Here is a 19,232-nt window from a genome sequence, read left to right on the forward strand (position 1 = left end):
TTGGCTTCATAATTGTTCTTAAATAGAAGTCCATGAGTCGCTCAAAGGTCTTCACCAAGAGAGAGGTGAGGCCCTTCGCGGAATCGCGTGGCCTTTCCTAAGAGTGAAAGAAAAGCTGCTCCGGGTAATCCCTACCAACGATGTACAATCCTTTCTTTCTGTTGGCATTCAATAATGAACGTTACGTCGCAACAGTACGCATGGTGCTGCAGTGATTTGAGAACAGAAGGGCAATGGCATCGGATTACCTACGCTACTTCGAAAAACTACCAGTTGCTAAGAAAGAATGCGATTCCTCCGTCAAGCAGCATCAAGCAACACAGAATTAATTGCTGAATAGCATCATCATTAATACAGATCACTAGGACTGACTGAGCGTCTATTAGACAAGCCAGAAGATCAAAAGTTGCGACGATTGTGGGAAACCTTGTTGGAGGCAAGCGCATACTTGTTCAATCCGAAAGCGTTTATACAGTCCATGACAAGTCAGTTCAATACGTTTGAGACATTACACAACCTGTTAAAATCAAAACGTTAACAGCGACGACAAAGACAACGTGCAACATTTGCGGAAGAAAAGACCACGATTTGGCTTACTGCGATAAATTCAAGGAAATTGATTCGTAGCAACGGAGAAACATAGCGACAAAGTAGAACTAATGCTATAACTGTTTAAATAAAGGACACGACATCAATCAGTAGCCATTGAGGCTATTAAGCGAATGAACCACGAGCCACTCAAAGAATTTTTGTTTGGAATATCTATTCAAAGGATTTGGCGACTGACGTCAAGCCATTCGTCCTAAAACTCAATTATTGCTGGCGGAGTGTAGAAGCAAGCCTCAGACGCAAGTAAAATGTAAAGAACATTTTGAGTGATTTTATCAGAATTAGGGCTCCATAATCAACAAATCAGCGTTAGTGCTACCTAATATTATCAACTTAAGTCCACCAGCCGCGACACTAATTAAACTTCCAGTGACACAGTCCAACGACTTAGCTGACCCTGCGGCAGAAACCCAGGACGAATTGATATTTTCCTAGGAGCTTGCCACTTACAATGACATCATATTGCCAGGAGGGGACCTTCTTGTGCGTGAACACCAAACTAGGATGGGGTTTGCTTGGCCAACCTTCTTCACACAACCGGAGATGTAACCATTGGTATCCACGGAAGACATTTTTGACCAAGTGGTTAAAAATATTAGGGGACTAGCGAAGCACTAAATGAACAGCCTCTAACTACCGACAAACAAACGGCCATGGCTAGTACTTATGTAGCAAATCGGACCCAACTGATAGATGACGGAAACCTGTGCTATTTTAAATCTTGTTGAGGGCTGGAATATTTTACGTAAATGATATCTTGACAGGTATAATTTCAAGGAAAGTTAGGCACTCTATCAGCTCCTCTTCAAAGTGCTACAGAAAGGAGGTTTTAACATAAGGAAATGAGTTGCGATTCACGATGACCTGCTGGGATCTATTTCTGCTTCTGACCGAGAAAAAAAGGTGCCATTTAACCGCTTTGAGGACAGGCACGTCAGGACATTAGAATTACGATGCTTCCAGCAAAGGATTCTTTCCTATTCAAAGTGTTGCCGAAACGACAGCTTCTTTCTAAAATCGCGAAATTGTTCGCTTCGATGGGATGGTTGCCATCATGCATCGTCGTAAGCAAAATACTTATCCAGCAGCTCTCGCTACAAGCGACAAATTAGATCGAACCAATAAGGAAGGAACTAGATGCGAAATGGTGAACATTCCGGGCAACAACGGCAATTCTGAAAGAAATAGCGATTCATAGGTACCAATTTAGACTACATGCATGCATGTTCGCGAGTTTCGTGATGCTTCGGAACCAGCGTAAGCAGCAGTCATCTAAGTGCGTATTGAAGAACCTGGTGATTCCACGACCATTAAACTGACATCAAGGGCAACGTGTGTGACTCGACTTGACTTAAATTAAAAGAAGTGCCTTATAAGAATTGGAGTGTCATCAAAAGCAATAAACTGTTTTCGTAAAAGGCCCTCCTATTATTTAAGCATTGGTTTACTGGCAGTCAGCCTCTCCGTCTGTCACACGCACTTTTCTCCACCCATTGAAACGAAATTTGATGCGCAAATGGAAATAATGAACTCCCATGCATACAGTGAGTGACATTAATGTTAATGTGGTGCAAAAGGTGGAGGTAAAATTTGTTTGTCCCAATATAGCCATGTGGGGTATCGAATGGAAGATCCCATTTAATACTTTCGAACAGATCTTAATTTTGACATCTTGGGAAATAGTGGAGGAAGGCATTAAAAAGGACAAACTTAAAGTGAGGCAGAACACATCCGAGACTATCTAGCCGAAAAATTAACGGTGACCCATCTATCTGAAGTGTAAACCTGAAAATACATCACATTCATATTTCGGCTCAAATAAACTTAATAATAGTATATTTCTAAATTTTTCAAAATTAACCAGAAAACCACCTTCAAATTCATCACAGAAGTGTCAATAGGACTAGCATCAAGAATACTATCACATAGATTACTAGAAGGTTTGACAAAATCCTGGTAGCAAAGTTTAAATTTCACGGGAATTTAATCCTCCACTTAAAGCCATGGAAATGTGATACCGATGCCATAATTAATGAGAATAATTGGAATTTCATACTAAATATATAAAGTAGCTGCTTTTGCCCCTTCCTTCTTAAAACTTTGTGTGAAACAAAACTTTATCAGAATCAATTCGATGTATGACTGTCCGTCTGTCTGTCTGGACCAATTCTCATGAAATTTGGTGAGAACATATGGTCTGTGAATCCCTTTACCTAGTGGCGCCATTTTGTATTGAGTTTAAAGCCGTTATGAATTGCTGCCACACCACCCGTATCCACCAAATCTGGTTTGTTGCCTAACATGAACACGAGGAAGTCATCGCAGAAACAGCGTTGTATTTTGGAAAGTTCGATCAATCCTATTTTTTGGAGAGGTTAAAAAAATGGCAGGAACGTTGGGAGAAGTGCATCTTTCAAAAGGGACTATGTTGAAAATTAAAAAAAAATTGAAAAAATAGTCTCTTTATTTCTACGCGGGTTCTTATGGAACCGCCCTCGTCTTCTTCTTCTTTTTCTTCAGCCTTTGTCCCGTTCACAAGCGGGGTCGGCTCGTCGTGATCGGCTTCGCCATTTGGCTCTATCGAATGCCTGATCTGGGTGCAATCTCGAGGCTTTCAAATCCCCATCCAGCGTATCAAGCCACCGTTGCTTAGGTCTGCCTTTTGGTCGTTTACCATCGACTTCGATGTTCAGACCAATCTTTGCAAGTGAATTCTCGTTTGCACGAATTGCGTGACCATACCATCGAAGACGCCTCTCTCGCAACTTTTCCACGATCGGTGCAACCCCATAACGATCGCGGATATCCTCATTTCGGATGTGATCTAAACGTGTGACGCCACTATTCCAACGCAGCATCTTCGTCTCCATTACCGCGAGACGCCGTTCATTGTCTTTTATGGTCGGCCAACACTCAGAACCATAGAGAGCGACTGGACGGACAACATTGCGGTAAATTTTAGATTTGAGACGTTCGTTGATTAATTTATATAGGTGCATGTATGTACATATATGTGCAGTATTCGGGAATATGCAATGTCTGTGGTGAGCATAATATCTACTTATGTCTGCAATGTGTAGTTTGAAGAAAAATATGAAGAAATATTTTGAGTTTTTAGCCTTATCTGAGTGGAAAAATGTGCAGAAAGCTTCTCACATAAGATAAACACAAAACCTTTATACCCAAAGCATCAGCTTCCGGTATTCCGACTTGTTTGTATTTGTTTCAAATCTATAATACTTCTGCAAAATAATGTTCAATTCTTACTGTCAAGCTAGATACTAACGAAAGTGAACTATTTTCGATATAGTGCTTTCCACAACAAATGAGTTATGTAAATGGTTCTTGAAAGATAATGAAGAATTGAATTTTATACTATGTAAATACAAAACCCTTCATACTTGAAGCGTCCAGTTTTCGGTTTTTCAAATTGTTCATACAAATTTTGTCTTAGTCTTTTAATTTTCATTCATCAAAATGTCCATTCTTTCCTTTTGTCCATTGTTTTTTTTTCGGGAGTTAAACAAGCTTTTCGTCTTTTGAGAGCGTATTACTCCTAGAGGTTGGCATAGTCATAAGAATGAAGCCTTAGCTGCGATTTAGCGTTTATTTTAATGGTTCACCTGTAATAGTTTTGAGTTATTACAATTTTAATTATAATAACAACAAAGAACGAACAATAGCGAATCGCATTGATCAAATGCGAACAATAAAGATAGGACAACACTGAAACCGTTGAAAATTTTTCCTATCTAGAGTCGAAAATTACAACCGATAACAGCTATGACGATGAAATTCGCGCACGGTTCTTGGCAGCCAACAGAGCCTATTTCGGCTTACAAAAACTATTCCGCTCGAAACGTTTCACCATAACGTCAAAGCTCTTGCTGCACAAGACAATGATCTTGCCAGTCCTCGTGTATTCCTCGGAGAATTGGGTTCTTAGGGAGAAAATTTGTGAACCCTTGGCCGCGTTTGAGGAACATCCTCCGAAAAATGTTTGGTCCCCTACATGAGGATGGCTGATTACGTAGCCTACATAACGATGAAATCTATGAGCGATACCACGACCGTCTGGTTGTGGATCAAATTCAGCTCAATATGTTGCTATGGGCAGACCACCTTATTCGTATGGGTGAGGATGATCCAGCCAAGAAAGTCTATAAGGACAATATCTGTGGTGGAAAAATAAGAGGAGGCAGACCCTGCCTTAGATGGAGCGAAGGCGTAGTTTAGGACGCCAGACACCTCGGTGTAAAACCGGGATGTCTCGAGTTCCTAACTAAAGCAGGCCTAGACTGGATAACAGTTGTTGCGTCGTTGATGATGATGATGAAGACAATCTTTTATTTATAAATTTATTATAATAAAAGCAAGGAAATATAAATATCTGGAGATCAAAATATTAATTTCGTCATCTCTTTTGCAGGCTTAATGTAGTTTGTGGAATTTTTCGCAAGGCAAGCAAATAAATGACAATAAAGTCATCATACTGCTGCAAAGACAAATTATTATTGCAAAGGAATTCGACGTTTTTATTAGGTTTGATACCTTAAACAGTACCTAGTCGCATATCCTTCCATTTTATCATACTTCACGTAATCGATTCGGCAAGGACTGTACGAATTTTGCTGTATAACCAGGGAAAACTTTACTCCACTCTGCCAGAAGACGACTTTTCATTTGTTCGTTGCCATTAATTACAGTGAAGCGCAATTTTTTTCTTCAGATGGTCCTAGAAATGTTTCATAGGGATAAAAACTGGGCTTTTTGGTGTTTTTCCCAACTGGTGTGGGGTGTTTTGCAATAAAAACGATTACGAATTAGTAGCAGTGTGTTTGGGGTCGTGATCTTGTTAGAAATAAGATTGGCCCCTAATACCAAACTTTTCCAAATTAGGCCTCAAATTTTGATTTAAAATATTAACATATCCATACTGATTTAATGTATCAGTTAAAATCTGCAAGTTGCCCACTCCATTGGCGTCCATGCACCTCCAGACCCATAGCACCACCTCCATTGCGTTTAATCATCTTAACGGTATATTTGGGATTGATGCGTTTCCCCCGTCTTGGCACCAGTTTTATATGTCCATCGTTTTCGAATATATTGTACTTACTCTAGTAAGGTAGACTTTATATCCGAATCATGTTTCCGCAAGTGCTGATGCGACTTCTCGAGCACTTATCGGCGGATTCGCCTTCACAATCCGCTTTCTAGTTCGCCGCATTCGAATTGTGGTCGAAACTTTTCGTCCTGCTCGCGATAAATTCTCCACTTGGACTTCATTTTTCCACCGTTAGATAAGACTCGCCACAGGATTCACTCCAAGCTGGTGAGCAATGTCAAAATAAGATTTGCCCCAGTACCGTGCCTCTTGATAATATACTCCATTTCTCAACAGATAATTCGCGCCTGATTATGTTTCATGGAACAATTTCCCGATATTTGCAAGGATGCAATAATAATTGCAAATATTGTCTATATGCATATGACTCAACTTTTCTGCGAAAAACAACACACACATAACACATATTCTCTTTACGGTGTGATGTCTTTTCTGCCATATATTTGCCTCAGTAGCTGAGAATTCCAGGAATTATGCCAAGCTGGCAAAAATCATGAGGAATTTCTCTTAATATTTGGAAACGGCTATATTGGAATAATCATATTTCCTTCTTTTCATTACATTAAATTCATAAATAAAATACTGAGAATCCATTTAATTGTTGGGGTCATCCCGTGTGGAAGCCGTTTCACTGGATAAAGATACAAATGCGAATTTTTTACCATAGATTTATTAATATCTTCAGCGTGCACAGTAATTCTTGCAGCCCCATCGCTTAGTTCGTCATTGAAATACAGAGCAATTTATACGTCGATCTCCAAAAAAGGGTGTTTTTCTGTTGCCACGCTAGAGGACGCTGTGATTATCTTAAGGAAAAAGAGTAAACGGCATCATAATGTGCAGACTTAACTACAGTCCGAAAACTAATTTATTAAAAAATATTAAAAGCTAAATTTTGTGTGCCCGTTAAACTTTTTTTTGTGAATTTTGGTGTTTTGTTCACAGATTTTTCAATGAATAAAAAAAAACTATCGCAATTATCCTAGCTTGCGGACCGTAGAAATATGTTCTGAATAAGTCGTGACAATTTCAAAGAATTTCGTTTGATAAATTTTGGGCTGTAGTGGCGCCGATTTTCAACATGCGGTTTCGATAAAAACGCATTTAAAAAGTAGAATGCGATTTTTAGCCATCAAACCTTAACTGACCATTAATCTGCTATCTTGTCCTCTTTGCGAAGTCATTCGAACGTCATTCGGACCGTTAAATCGTCATCATCATAACGGCGCAACAACCGGTATTCTGTCTAGGCCTGCCTTAATAAGAAACTCCAGACATCCCGGTTTTGCACCGAGGTCCACCAATTCGATATCCCTAAAAGCTGTCTGGCGTCCTGACCTGCAATCGCTCCATCTTAGGCAGGGTCTGCCTCGTCTTCCTTTTCTACCATAGATATTGCCCTTATAGACTTTCCGGGTTGGACCATCCTCATTCATACGGATTTAGTGGCCCGCCTACAGTAACCTATTCAGCCGGATTTTATCCACAACCGGATGGTCATGGTATCGCTAATAGATTTCGTCGTTATGTAGGCTACGGAATCGTCCATCCTCATGTAGGGGGCCAAAAATTCTTCGGAGGATTCGTCTCTCGAACGCGGCTAAGAGTTCGTAATTTTTCTTGCAAAGAACCCAAGTTTCCGAGGAATACATGAGGACTGGCAAGATCATAGTCTTGTACAGTAAGAGCTTTGACCCTGTGGTGAGACGTTTCGAGCGGAACAGTTTTTGTAAGCTGGAATAGGCTCTGGTGGCTGACAATAACCGTGCGCGGATTTCATCATCGTAGCTGTTATCGGTTGTGATTTTCGACCCGAGTTAGGAGAAATTGTGAACGGTTTCAAAGTTGTATTCTCCTATCCTTATTCTTCCTGTTTGACCAGTGCGGTTTGATGTTGTTGGTTGATTCGTCCTCGGTGCTGACATTGCCACCATATATTTTGTCTTGCCTTCATTGATGTGCAGCCCAAGATTTCGCGCCGCCTGCTCGATCTGGATGAAGGCAGTTTGTACGTCTCGGGTGGTTCTTCCCATGATATCGATATCGTCAGCATAGGCCAGTAGTTGGGTGGAATTGAAGAGGATCACACCTCTTGCATTTACATCAGCATCACGGATCACTTTCTCGAGGGCCAGGTTACAGAGGACGCATGATAGGTTAGCCTAGTCAGTCTTATTAATTTCGTCGGGATAACGAATTCTCTCATGGCCGTGTACAGTTTTACCCTGGCTATGCTATCATAGGCGGCTTTAAAGTTGATGAATAGATGGTGCAACTGTTATCCATATTCTAACAGTTTTTCCATCGCTTGCCGCAGAGAGAAAATCTGATCTGTTGCCGATTTGTCTGGAGTGAAGCGTCTCTGGTATGGGCGAATGATGTTCTGGGCGTATGGGGCTATCCGGCTTAGCAAGATAACGGAGGATATCTTATAGATGTTACTCAGCAACGTGATACCTCTATAATTGCTGCACTGTGTGATATCTCCCTTTTTATGTATGAGACAAACAATGCCTCGTTGCCAATCGTTAGGCATTGATTCGCTGTCCCATACCTTGAGCACAAGTTGATGAACCACTTGGTGTAACTGGTCGCCTCCATACTTCACCAGTTCGGCTGTAATTCCATCGGCTCCTGGCGACTTACGATTTTTTAGCCGATGAATTGCACGAACTGTTTCTCCTAAACTTGGTGGTGAACCGTTAAATACGAGCTTTATTACGGCGATCGACATAAACCCCGCATATGACTTATCATGTGTTTAACAATATAAATTCGGAACGACTCTGAATATTAAAAAATCACTTTACCCATATATTTTACACTATATATAGATACAATTGATGCAAAAAAAAATTCGATTCCGCTGATCCGACACACGGGATGACCCCTTTAATTGTTTTGTTTTTGTCTCTGCATAATGATTTAATTGGCTTAGTATAGTTTGTCCAATAATTTTTAAAATACCGTGTAACCGTTAAAAAGCGTCACATGATCGAAACTATATGTTCGGTCATAATTCAGTTCGTGCTAGAACACAACAGAATGACGTCTTGGGAGGTATTATTCAATAGACTTCGATATCGGTTGAGTGGTCAAAAGCTTTTCCCTCCACTGTATTTACGCTAACAATGATTTCATACCCAACGCCCTCAACATTCGATACCGACTTGACGTTATTCAGATACTATTATGCTTAAAAGTAAGCAAAAACCTCCAATTTGTAATACCAAAATATACTGTCTGCCTAAAAATAAAATAATTTTTGATGAATATATGTAAGTATATGTATCTGCATGCATTAATATTTACTGCAAACAAGTCACACCTTTTATTGTATCAGTACGTGCGTAAGCTGTTGCAGTCGTTCTGGGGCTCAAAAGATTTATGGCATGTAGCAACAAACCAATAGAATCATTTTGAGATTACTTATTGCTCTGGCAAATGGAACATGAACGATAGATTAAACAATTTACCCTATCATTGTTTTCAAACTATAGTCATCAGCGCTCTGCTTAGCGCTTATTGGTTTATGGGAAGTTTTATGAGCTCAACTTGTCACAATGTCACGAATCGTTCATGAAATATGAGTTTGCACTCAGAATGTTAAGACAAAATGGCTTATTTCAAACGACATTAAAAAGATATGAAAATAATTGGTAATATAAAAAAAGTAAGTTGTCTGCATATATATCTGGAAATAAACCTTGCTTAAATTAGTGTGAATCCATCTGGATTTGACGGAAATAGTTGATAGACATCAAACCGAATCGCATGTTTTTGGGGTTGCGACAGAGACTTTGAATAAGTACTTCCTTATGAGATGGTTAGTAGCTAGTATATATTCTTATATTTAGCTACAGTGATGACACACATATGGCTTACACCTACTAGGCTTAGCGAGTCCTGGTAACAATGGCAAAATGAAGTGAAATCCATATGACACAGTAACATTATGTACTAGTCAGTCAAGTCCAAATCCTAAAGCTGACCTTACGCGATCAGTATTTCATCAGTATCCCCATAAGTCAATCCATCAAAAATGGACATGACAAGCCGACAAAAAACCCACTTTTGTTGCATGCATTTAACGATCCGAAACCCTCGGAAGTCCTGTTTCGTTTAAAAACACAATGATAACTACGCTACACTCAACTTAGCATGAGTCCAGCCAATCTGACAGATTTTATTTAAAAGTTTAAATTTTCATCAGTCCATCACCCATTGCCTTAAAAATACACTAGATGATCAGCTTACCATAATTTTGTCATTCAGGCTGACGACAGGCTGATGAAATACTGTTTGTCTAAGGTCAGCCTAACAGTAACATCAGCCACCACGACAATTAATTACTCTTAGAAACTCCCCAAACGATAGTGATATTATTATTGGGAACGAATTTGTAGCCGGCGGAGCAGATTCTCTGACGATCTCCCTTTTTGTATCTGTGAGTTTCATTGGATGTAAATTTGAATTGATCGAAAAAATCTGGATCGCCCAGCTTTATATGCAAACCACCATTTTGCTGCATACTTCAAGTGGTTCTTTTAAAAACCGCAATACTTCTCCTTCTAAATTTTAAAAACGCCTCCCCAACACCTCACCTTTTAGGATGAAATGCATAACTAGAGACCGACATAAAATCAACTACAACATATAATAAAAAATCCGTTTTTCGTTTTGGATCTAATTTGAATTTTATTCGTCTACGATTCCAAACTGGTCATCATACAGTTAACGTTGGAGCCTTAGGCTCTAAAATTATATCCGGTACCAATCGGGCGATCATGTTCTGGGTTAGCTTCAGTAGAATCGAAAATGCAGGGATGACGGCTCTTAATATTTGGTCTTAATTCGATGATTGATTTTTTTTGACAAATTAGCTCGGGTGATAAAGGACATTGCTTAGCTTCTGGATAATAACACTTTCAGGTCCATAATCGGGTTTTCTGAGAACACCCTTGAGCCTGATCTGCCCTCGATAAATGACCGTCTATGAAGATTATCCAGTCGGTCATTTGTCGCTTTCACATTTGCTGCTTTCTGTAATTAGACAGAGTATGTCTTCTCACTGACAAATACAACAAGTCGGAATATCGGAAGCTCGCGCTTCGGGTGTAAAGGTTTTGTGTTCATTTTATGTAAGAAATTTCAACGCACATTTTTCTATCCGTATGTAGCTACAAATCAAACATATTCCTTCATATTTTTCCAAACTACGAGACATACGTATATATTACAGCCATAGATATTACGCGCACCCTAAACAAACAAACTGCCTATTTCCAAATACTGTACACATATATGCACGTATATCCCATGCCATTTTGTACTGTTTGGATGAACATAAGGGGGGTGCCGGGTAAATTTATAAAATGTGGAAATATACTATTATTAACCTTATTTATGCAGATATCGGAACCGGATATATTTTGAGGCCTAGATTTTGTAGAGATGCACTACCGTGATTTTTTTTCAGATTTTTCGGTTGGATAGGTTCTGAGAATGAAACCTGTTACACTTTTTGTGGGTCATATTTTGAGCCCTCACTCCCGCATGTTACACCCAATATCAAATATGGAACCAGTTTCAAAAAGTACTAATTCAGACCTTTCATTTGATACCCCACATGGCTACATTCTGCGAAAAAAAAAATTTGCACCCTTCATTCACATGTATGGGGAGCCCCCTTAAACTGAACATAAAATGGCGCCACTTACTGCATGTAAAGGGAACACCAGATTACATACTCTCATCAATTTTCATGATAATCGGTCTAGCCGTTTCCGAATAAATTGGGTGTGACAGACAGACAGACAGACAGAGTGGAGCTGCGTATCGCATAAGTGTACTCCGAACATGTTGCGCTTACAGAACTATTTCTAATGAAGCAGCTTGCGTGATAGCAGGAATGATCCCGATTGAGATTCTGGCGAAAGAAATACAACGACTTTACGATCGAACGTACCTCACCGAAGAATCTCCTGCCCGTCGGCAACAGTTCGCACGAGCTGAAACTGTCGCGGAATGGCAAGAGAAGTGGGACGAGTCAGAAAAAGGCCGTTGGACTCACAAAATCATATGGGATATCCGGAAATGGATCGAGCGACCTCACGGCGAAGTAGGCTTCGACCTAACTCAATTCTTAAGCGGACACGGAGGCTATCGAGCATATCTGTATCGATTTGGGCGTGATGATTCGCCATATTGCCCACAGTGTGCAAACATTCCAGAGGACGCAGAACACGTCTTTTTTCACTGCCCCAGATTCGAAACCCAAAGGGCTACATTAGAAGCTACAACCGAGGAGCACTTTACACCCGAAAATATCATGGAGCTTATGGTGAAAGCCAAGGGGATATGGACCGAAGTTGAAAAAGTGATTACAGCCATCGGAAAGAAGCTTAGGCAGGAGGAAGTCATCCGAAAGAATGAACGCGAGAGGAACACGAATGTTAACATGAGCGCAGAATAAATTCTGATCCAGCCCCGCGACGTAATACCAAATGGGAGTCCCGCGGGGAGAGTGGAAGGAGAAGGAGGTGGTTTTAGTGGGTAAGAGTCCAACATAACCGTGTGGCAGGAGCCTGCAGTAGCTTTTGAAGCTTTCGACCTTCCATCGGAACAAAACAAAAAAAACAAAAAAGACAGACAGACAGACAGACAGACATACAGACAGACGGACAGACGGACAGACGGACAGACGGACAGACGGACAGACGGACAGACGGACAGACGGACAGACGGACAGACGGACAGACGGACAGACGGACAGACGGACAGACGGACAGACAGACACCGTCTCGATCCTAATAAGGTTTTGTTTCACACAAAACCTTAAAAATTACATGATCGGTAGACATTGAAATCGCCTGATATTTACCAAGGGATTTTTAAATCAGCGCATGGCCATACGACCAGTAGTATGAAGCTTATATGTATCGTCAGCTGTATTCTCTTTAATTTCCAAATGAACAGGAGTTAGATTTTCAATAACTTCGAGTACTTCGGATGCCGTATCTCATATCACTCCAGTAATTCTGCTGTTAGAAAATTTCAGCCTTGGCTACCAAGCGAAGCATGCATACACCGAATGGGCGTCATGCAGTGAACCCGTTGTTATGATAGTCCCCATGTCCTACAACTTGGAATCGAGATACACTCCTCATACTTAACTGTTTGTTTCAGCTGCAATTTCAACAGTCATAAAGTAGATAGGATACTTAACGTCTATAGTGAACATAACCGGTCAGGTCTCTGACACCGTCTGTGGATCGCCTGTATAGTTGTACGCAAGCGTTCATTTACTGTGTCCCAGAATTGTCGATAATAAATACGGCTGCAGGATAATGGGCGAATGTTCGCACAAAGATTTTTGTGTCATCTAGGAGTCACAGCGAGGTCTCAACCTACCAGGATCCATTAGAAGGGAGGACATATGACCCTTCTGCGGGCAGTTACTAAGACATCTTGCCTCAATAGGCTCTTACCCGATTACAATATAATAAACTTTTATCTAATATTTCAGCAAATGAAGAATTCAACAAGTCTTTCCAATCCTTTAAGGACGAAGAAATTTCAGTCAGAAACTTTTGCGGCCATCTTGGTAGCTTTTCCTTTTTTGGAAATAAGTATCGCCCCCACATCACGGTTGGTAACAGGAATATACGCGTATGCTGGGCATGTAAAATATATATTTCGAATATAAGTCTATTCTCTCCATAAAAAGGGGAGTAATGATTCTGGTTAGAGCACAAGGCTGCCACACGGAAGGTGGCGGTTCAAATCTCACTGGTGGCAGTGGAATTTGTATCGTGATTTGACATCGGATCCCAGTCGACTCAGCTGTGAATGAGTACCTGAGTCAAATCAGGGTAATAATCTCAGGCCAGCGTAATGTTGACCACATTGCTGCCTATAAGTTTCTATAATCCTGTAGTGTATCGTTACGTTCTTGAATGAACTGCTCTAACACACTTTAAGGCCCTGACCCAATTGGATTGTTGAGCCAATGATTATTATTATTGTTAATGATTTTGGTCCGCAGATTCTTATCTACAAAATGAATTAAATATCCCATTGTCGCTCTAGAGATGCAAGCTAAAGTCAGCTCTCTCCGTTGCGGACTGTATATGGCTGTCGGCCTTGCCGTTTGCCGTTACCTCATCGCATTATGTTTACCTCCCGTTCTGTGAACGCATGTTACTCCGCGGTTAAACACGCTCATTGGAAAGGATCCACTTCCACTTTTAGGCCGGTGGATTTTATGCACCTCTTCGGAGCTTTCTGAGCCTCAGACTTCAGAACTTGTGTGAGGAGTATTTTGATCAGTCTCTTCTGCTTCGTCAAATCTGAGTTTCGTAGATAGCTCATTTTAAGGTTTTGTGTAAAACAGCAAACAAAATATTTATATATATAGTTCAAAAAGCCCACGGACCCTCTTCCCGCCCAACCGGACCGAGGCGCGACCAACCTAAGGATGGACTGAAGGCAACATCCGACGACCCGCAACACAGCGATGATGCGTTTCAAGGCAAAGTTTGTGCAACCATGCGAAAATATGTATTATAGCTACATCCCGATTGTCGCAAACATTTCAAGCAGTGACGCGGTGATTATAAACTTCAGAAACATATTGATGTTAATCGAAAACAGTACCAATTAAGACTGGAACCCACTAGGACAGTTTGTTACCGGACAGGACTCTTGGAATATAGCACAGATTGTAAGGATAACCGATTTTTGCATCTCCATGTATAGTCCAGTCCTAAGATCGAGCGTTTTCAGTGCTTTATGAAAAGTTTCCGGGACTAATCCCGTCGCTGAAATTACTACTGGGACTACTTCGATCTTTTGTAGTCTCGAAGACTGCTTCATATCGTCCGTCAAAGGGCCGTAGTTCCGGATTTTTTCCAGCTGTTTTTCAACAGTGTTCCGATCCAACGATACGGAACCACGTTCGTTTTTCTTTCAGAAGCAGAACTTGATCGGGTCTATTGTGATTAACACTGTGGTCGGTGGCAATAGTGTGATCCCGCAGTAGTTTAGCCCGATCATTTTCAAAGATTTTCTGTGGAATATGAATGTAGTAAGGATGGTAGGTTACCACTAAGTTATGTTTCAACGCAAGGTTTTGATGAAGAATCTTGCAGACGGAATTATGACGATTGGTGTACTCAGTACTGCTCAACATTCTGCACGCAGTTGTTATGTGCTGGGTGGTCTCCTCTTCACAGTTGCATAACCTACAACTGGAGTTAGTGATTGAGGAGTCGTGAAAAATGTACCGTTTATAATTTTTTGTTGAGAGCGAAGTATCCTAAATTGAAGTTAGGAATGCTTCAGTCTCATGGAATGGTGTAAGTCAACCATTTGTTGGAGGCTGATGTCACTGCCTGGCCACAAAAATTTTTTATACGGCCTCTCTTTCTCTTCTCTTTCTCTTTTCACATGTCGATCTGCTGTTGAACTGAAATAACATTCGACATGGGATCCCATTCTCTGCTTCTCATGTTCAAAGGAGATAATTTATTATCTGCCATGACGGTAACCTGATGTATTTGGCTAGAGGATTGTTTCTCGAAGAAAAACTCACAAAGAGAATGCACTTGATTGTAGTGCAATATTTTCAAATCAAGTACCCCCCTTCCACCCTGATGACGTGGGATAGTGATCCTCAATTTTTCCGAGCTCTATTGTGCATGTTGTTGTTTGCAAGAACTACCCTTACTCGTCTATTGACAGATTCTAAATTCGTATTACTCCACTGTATCACACCGAAAGTGTATAAAAGGACGGGAATGGTGAAAGTGTTGATCGCCATGGTTTGGTTTTACCCGAACAGCTCAGTTTTCAGGATAAGATCCAGACGCCATTCTAATTCCCCAAGCAACTTAGATTTCATTATTGCCACAGCAGGTGTTGTTGCTTGTAATATGCCGAGGTATTTGTAGACGTCGTCCGAGTCCATTGTTCTGTTAAGGGAAAGTCGCACCGCGTCCTTGGAGAACTATTGTGTCCGAGTCCATACCCTCAATTTGGATGTTATCTTGGCTGTGTTTTTCCCGAACAATTGTTTTTATGCCTGCTGAACTGGATAGTGATGCCCAGCAAGTAGCGAAGTTGGTTTTCGTCTTTGGCATACAATTTGATGTCGTCAATATGCATTAAATGACATAGTGTGCACCTCGGCAATATACCATATTTGACTTGAAACCCGTATTTGCTTTCATGAAAAAGATGGAATAGTGGATTTAAAGCCAGACAAAACAACAGTGGGCTTAGAGAGTCGCCTTGGAAAATGCCACGCCTGATAGGTATCTCTCCTGATGTTTGTGAGGATACCGATAGTTTCGTGCTCCAATTCATCACTGTTCTCAGTATTACAGTACACTTGTAGTAACCACGAATATGATATGGAGTCAGAAGCTGATTTATAAGCGATGTAGGTTGTCGAGATATTTCGTTTTTGACGGACAGCCTCCTTTGCAGCTACCGTATCGATTATAATCTGTTCTTTATAGCCTCGGGAGCCTTTTGCGCATTCCTCTTGCTCCTCAGCTATCAATTTGTGAACATTAAGATGTTTTGAGATGTTCGCGCGCAGAACTGAAGTGAAGACCTTGTAGATGGTACGAAGACCATGCCTTTTCAAGAACTTCTACGTCAGCTTCAGTTATCTCAAGCATGGTCATTTCGGAGAGGGCCTCGCGTGAACGCATAAAGTATGGCAGCCACGCTACTTCTAAATTGCAACGGCTGGCTTCACTCTAAACACTTCTGCAGAAGTCTTCTACCTGATCCAGACGGAGGTTATTTTTACAACCTGAGTTGGCAAGACTTTTATAGAATCAGCGTTGGTTTTGGAAGAACAAGGTGTTGTCTGTCCTTCGCTGAAAGCTTTTTTGATACCTACGTATGCGATTGGAGCATACCGCAAATTTTTGCTTCTGTACCTCCAAAATTTCTTCGATTGACATATCATTGGACAGATGGTAGTTTCCAATGATGTTGGTGACGCATCTGTGCACTTTTGGTGATGGATTTCCAAGAAGTCCTTGCGTGACACGAGCTACCTCCTTTCTCAACTTTTCAACTCTTTTGTTGAGTCAAAATACCCAGAACGGTAAATTCCTCCTGCGCGTATCTCTGTTATTCGCTCCAAGTTGTTGAATATGAAGGCGAATAACCGTGGCCGCTGCAACCTAGATCAGGCTGTAAACCTCTGTAACAGTAATTTCACTAGACGATCAGCCAAAATTCTGTCAACGGCAGCAATGATATTCGCAGTTACCGAAGTAAACTTTAGTTTTGAGATCCTTGGCCTAGCGTCTCGAAGAATATCAGCATATTCTGTGAATGTGACCTGGAATGCGATCAAAGCCGACATCCCCTGTCACTAAGCTTCTTCTGATTACTGGGTTCATGGAGTGCCTTACAGGTGGAGTATTCGAGTTGCTCTTTGGTTCAGTCCGGTAAGTTGATGACTCCAAACCGAACTCAAGTGAAACTTCGTGGAAAATTTGTTGCCTAGTTGGTAAGGCAAGTCGATTATCACTATCACCCGGTATTGATTGACGACGTACTGCTCCGGAACATGATTAAATTTCGGGAAGCCGATTATGAACGCATCATGTGGTCAGTGTCTGTACCATGATGGATTCCGTTCCAAATGCATGACTCGGTAATAGACGCGGGCGATAAAGTCGTTAAATTGGTTCCTCGAAACCATACGACGCCTAGGTTTTCCATTCCTGGTCGTTTACGGCATAACCGCCAAAGCATCCAATGGTGAATAGCCACTCTGGTGTTGTTTAGCGATTCTTAACCGTGTTCGGTACTGTCTTCGTGTCCCTGGGGTCCCATTGAAAGAATTTAAACAGATGTCTCAAATTTTATTCCCACGAGTAATAGTGAACCAGTCAGCACTGCAACAGAGCTCCAATGTTGCAATGCCCTATGGTTAATTCCAAAGGTAGAGAAGGTGTTTGGGGGGGAGCCGCTGAAATACAGTGTAATGTCATTGCAATTCATCCGATAAGCGCATCGATTCCTTCACCCTCGATTACAGATTTGTTAAGGAGGTTTCCTCCCCCAGAAAGGGAAGGATAGGTTTGGGAAGCCGAACACAAATGGAAACGTTCTGCTTATCCGCAGCTACTTATTTACAAGATCATCTTGCGACATTCGTAGTTGACCCGGTGGGTCATGTTATTATTCGCAACCCATGACACGCGCCTGGTGGCATGCAGCTCTGCATTTGCAACTCAGGTCGGAATTAACTTGGTACCCCAGGTATGTATATATACTATATGTTACTATAATTTTAAGTAATTGCTGCAGAACCTCCCTTAGGTCCACCCTATAAAATAAATACATAAAACTTTTCATGAACTGTTTAGCTTCTGCTTTCTTGACTTGTTGAAACCTACTGGCATATTAGCTGGGTTCATCCGGTATGATTTCACATTTTGACAAGGGAATCGTATCTCAGGCATACGACACTTGTACATATTTTGATTTGAAATAAGCGAACCACCAAAGAATTTCCTCTTCTCACTGTTGACTTTTTAAGGTTGATTAAAAAAAAAGTCAATAGGGAGATGAGGAGTGCACTGCTTATTTATCCTGTGGAGAGGACGTAGTTCTCAGTGGATCCTTCATAAGAGTTAATGCGCTTTTAAGGTTGACTTATTCCTTCTACGATTACCTATCTTATCGTGTTGAGGGGGTTCAGTAAGGAGGATCTTCCGGGAAACCAGGGGTAACACCTGAAGCTAAACCGAGGGATGAATGACCACAGGGGTTAAGACGTGACCATCAATGGTGAACTCCGGGTTCCAGGCAATCCCCAGTTTCAACTAGCCTTGTCTCGGCAAAAGGGGGCTCTGCCAAGATCGACCTCTATTCCCCGGTAAAACAAAGGCCATGATAGCCAACTGTGCAGAAATTAAAATCTTAAAAAACCAAAACAAAAGAATTCAACAGTTCTTTGATCATGGTGATCCAACCCTGAGTGAAGGGGCACCCCTGACCTCTTCCATGGAGAACCTGAATCTAGACTCAGATTCGCCACCTATTCAAGTCAACCAGTCCTTAACGGATGAGCCGAAGCATTGCCCTTCAGCCAGCATTCCTGACCCCGGGCTCTAATCGGCGCCATATGCTGGGACTACCTACGGGTAAGCATATGCTTTCGGGCAGCAGACAGCCTCTGGGTAAACAGCCTTCGCGCTCCCCATTTGTGTGAATGTTGAAGGGAAAAGATCGTCTGGGGAATCTGCGGCTAAGGGCAAACCAAAGCGGCAGTGGTCTTCCTACAATACCAACTTTTCGAAGGCTCGGCCGGCGACGGCTAAGTCAGCAATTCCAGCCACGGCTATCGAGGTCGACGGATGGGTCTTGTATTACGACACCAATCCTTCCGATTACGATACTGGGCAGTGTGAGCAGCTTATGAGGAAACTCCTCCTAACTGTGAGCACTGCATCCTTGC

The sequence above is a fragment of the Hermetia illucens genome, chromosome 2 (assembly GCF_905115235.1).
Source record: "Hermetia illucens chromosome 2, iHerIll2.2.curated.20191125, whole genome shotgun sequence".
NCBI classification, from domain to species: Eukaryota; Metazoa; Arthropoda; class Insecta; order Diptera; family Stratiomyidae; genus Hermetia; species Hermetia illucens.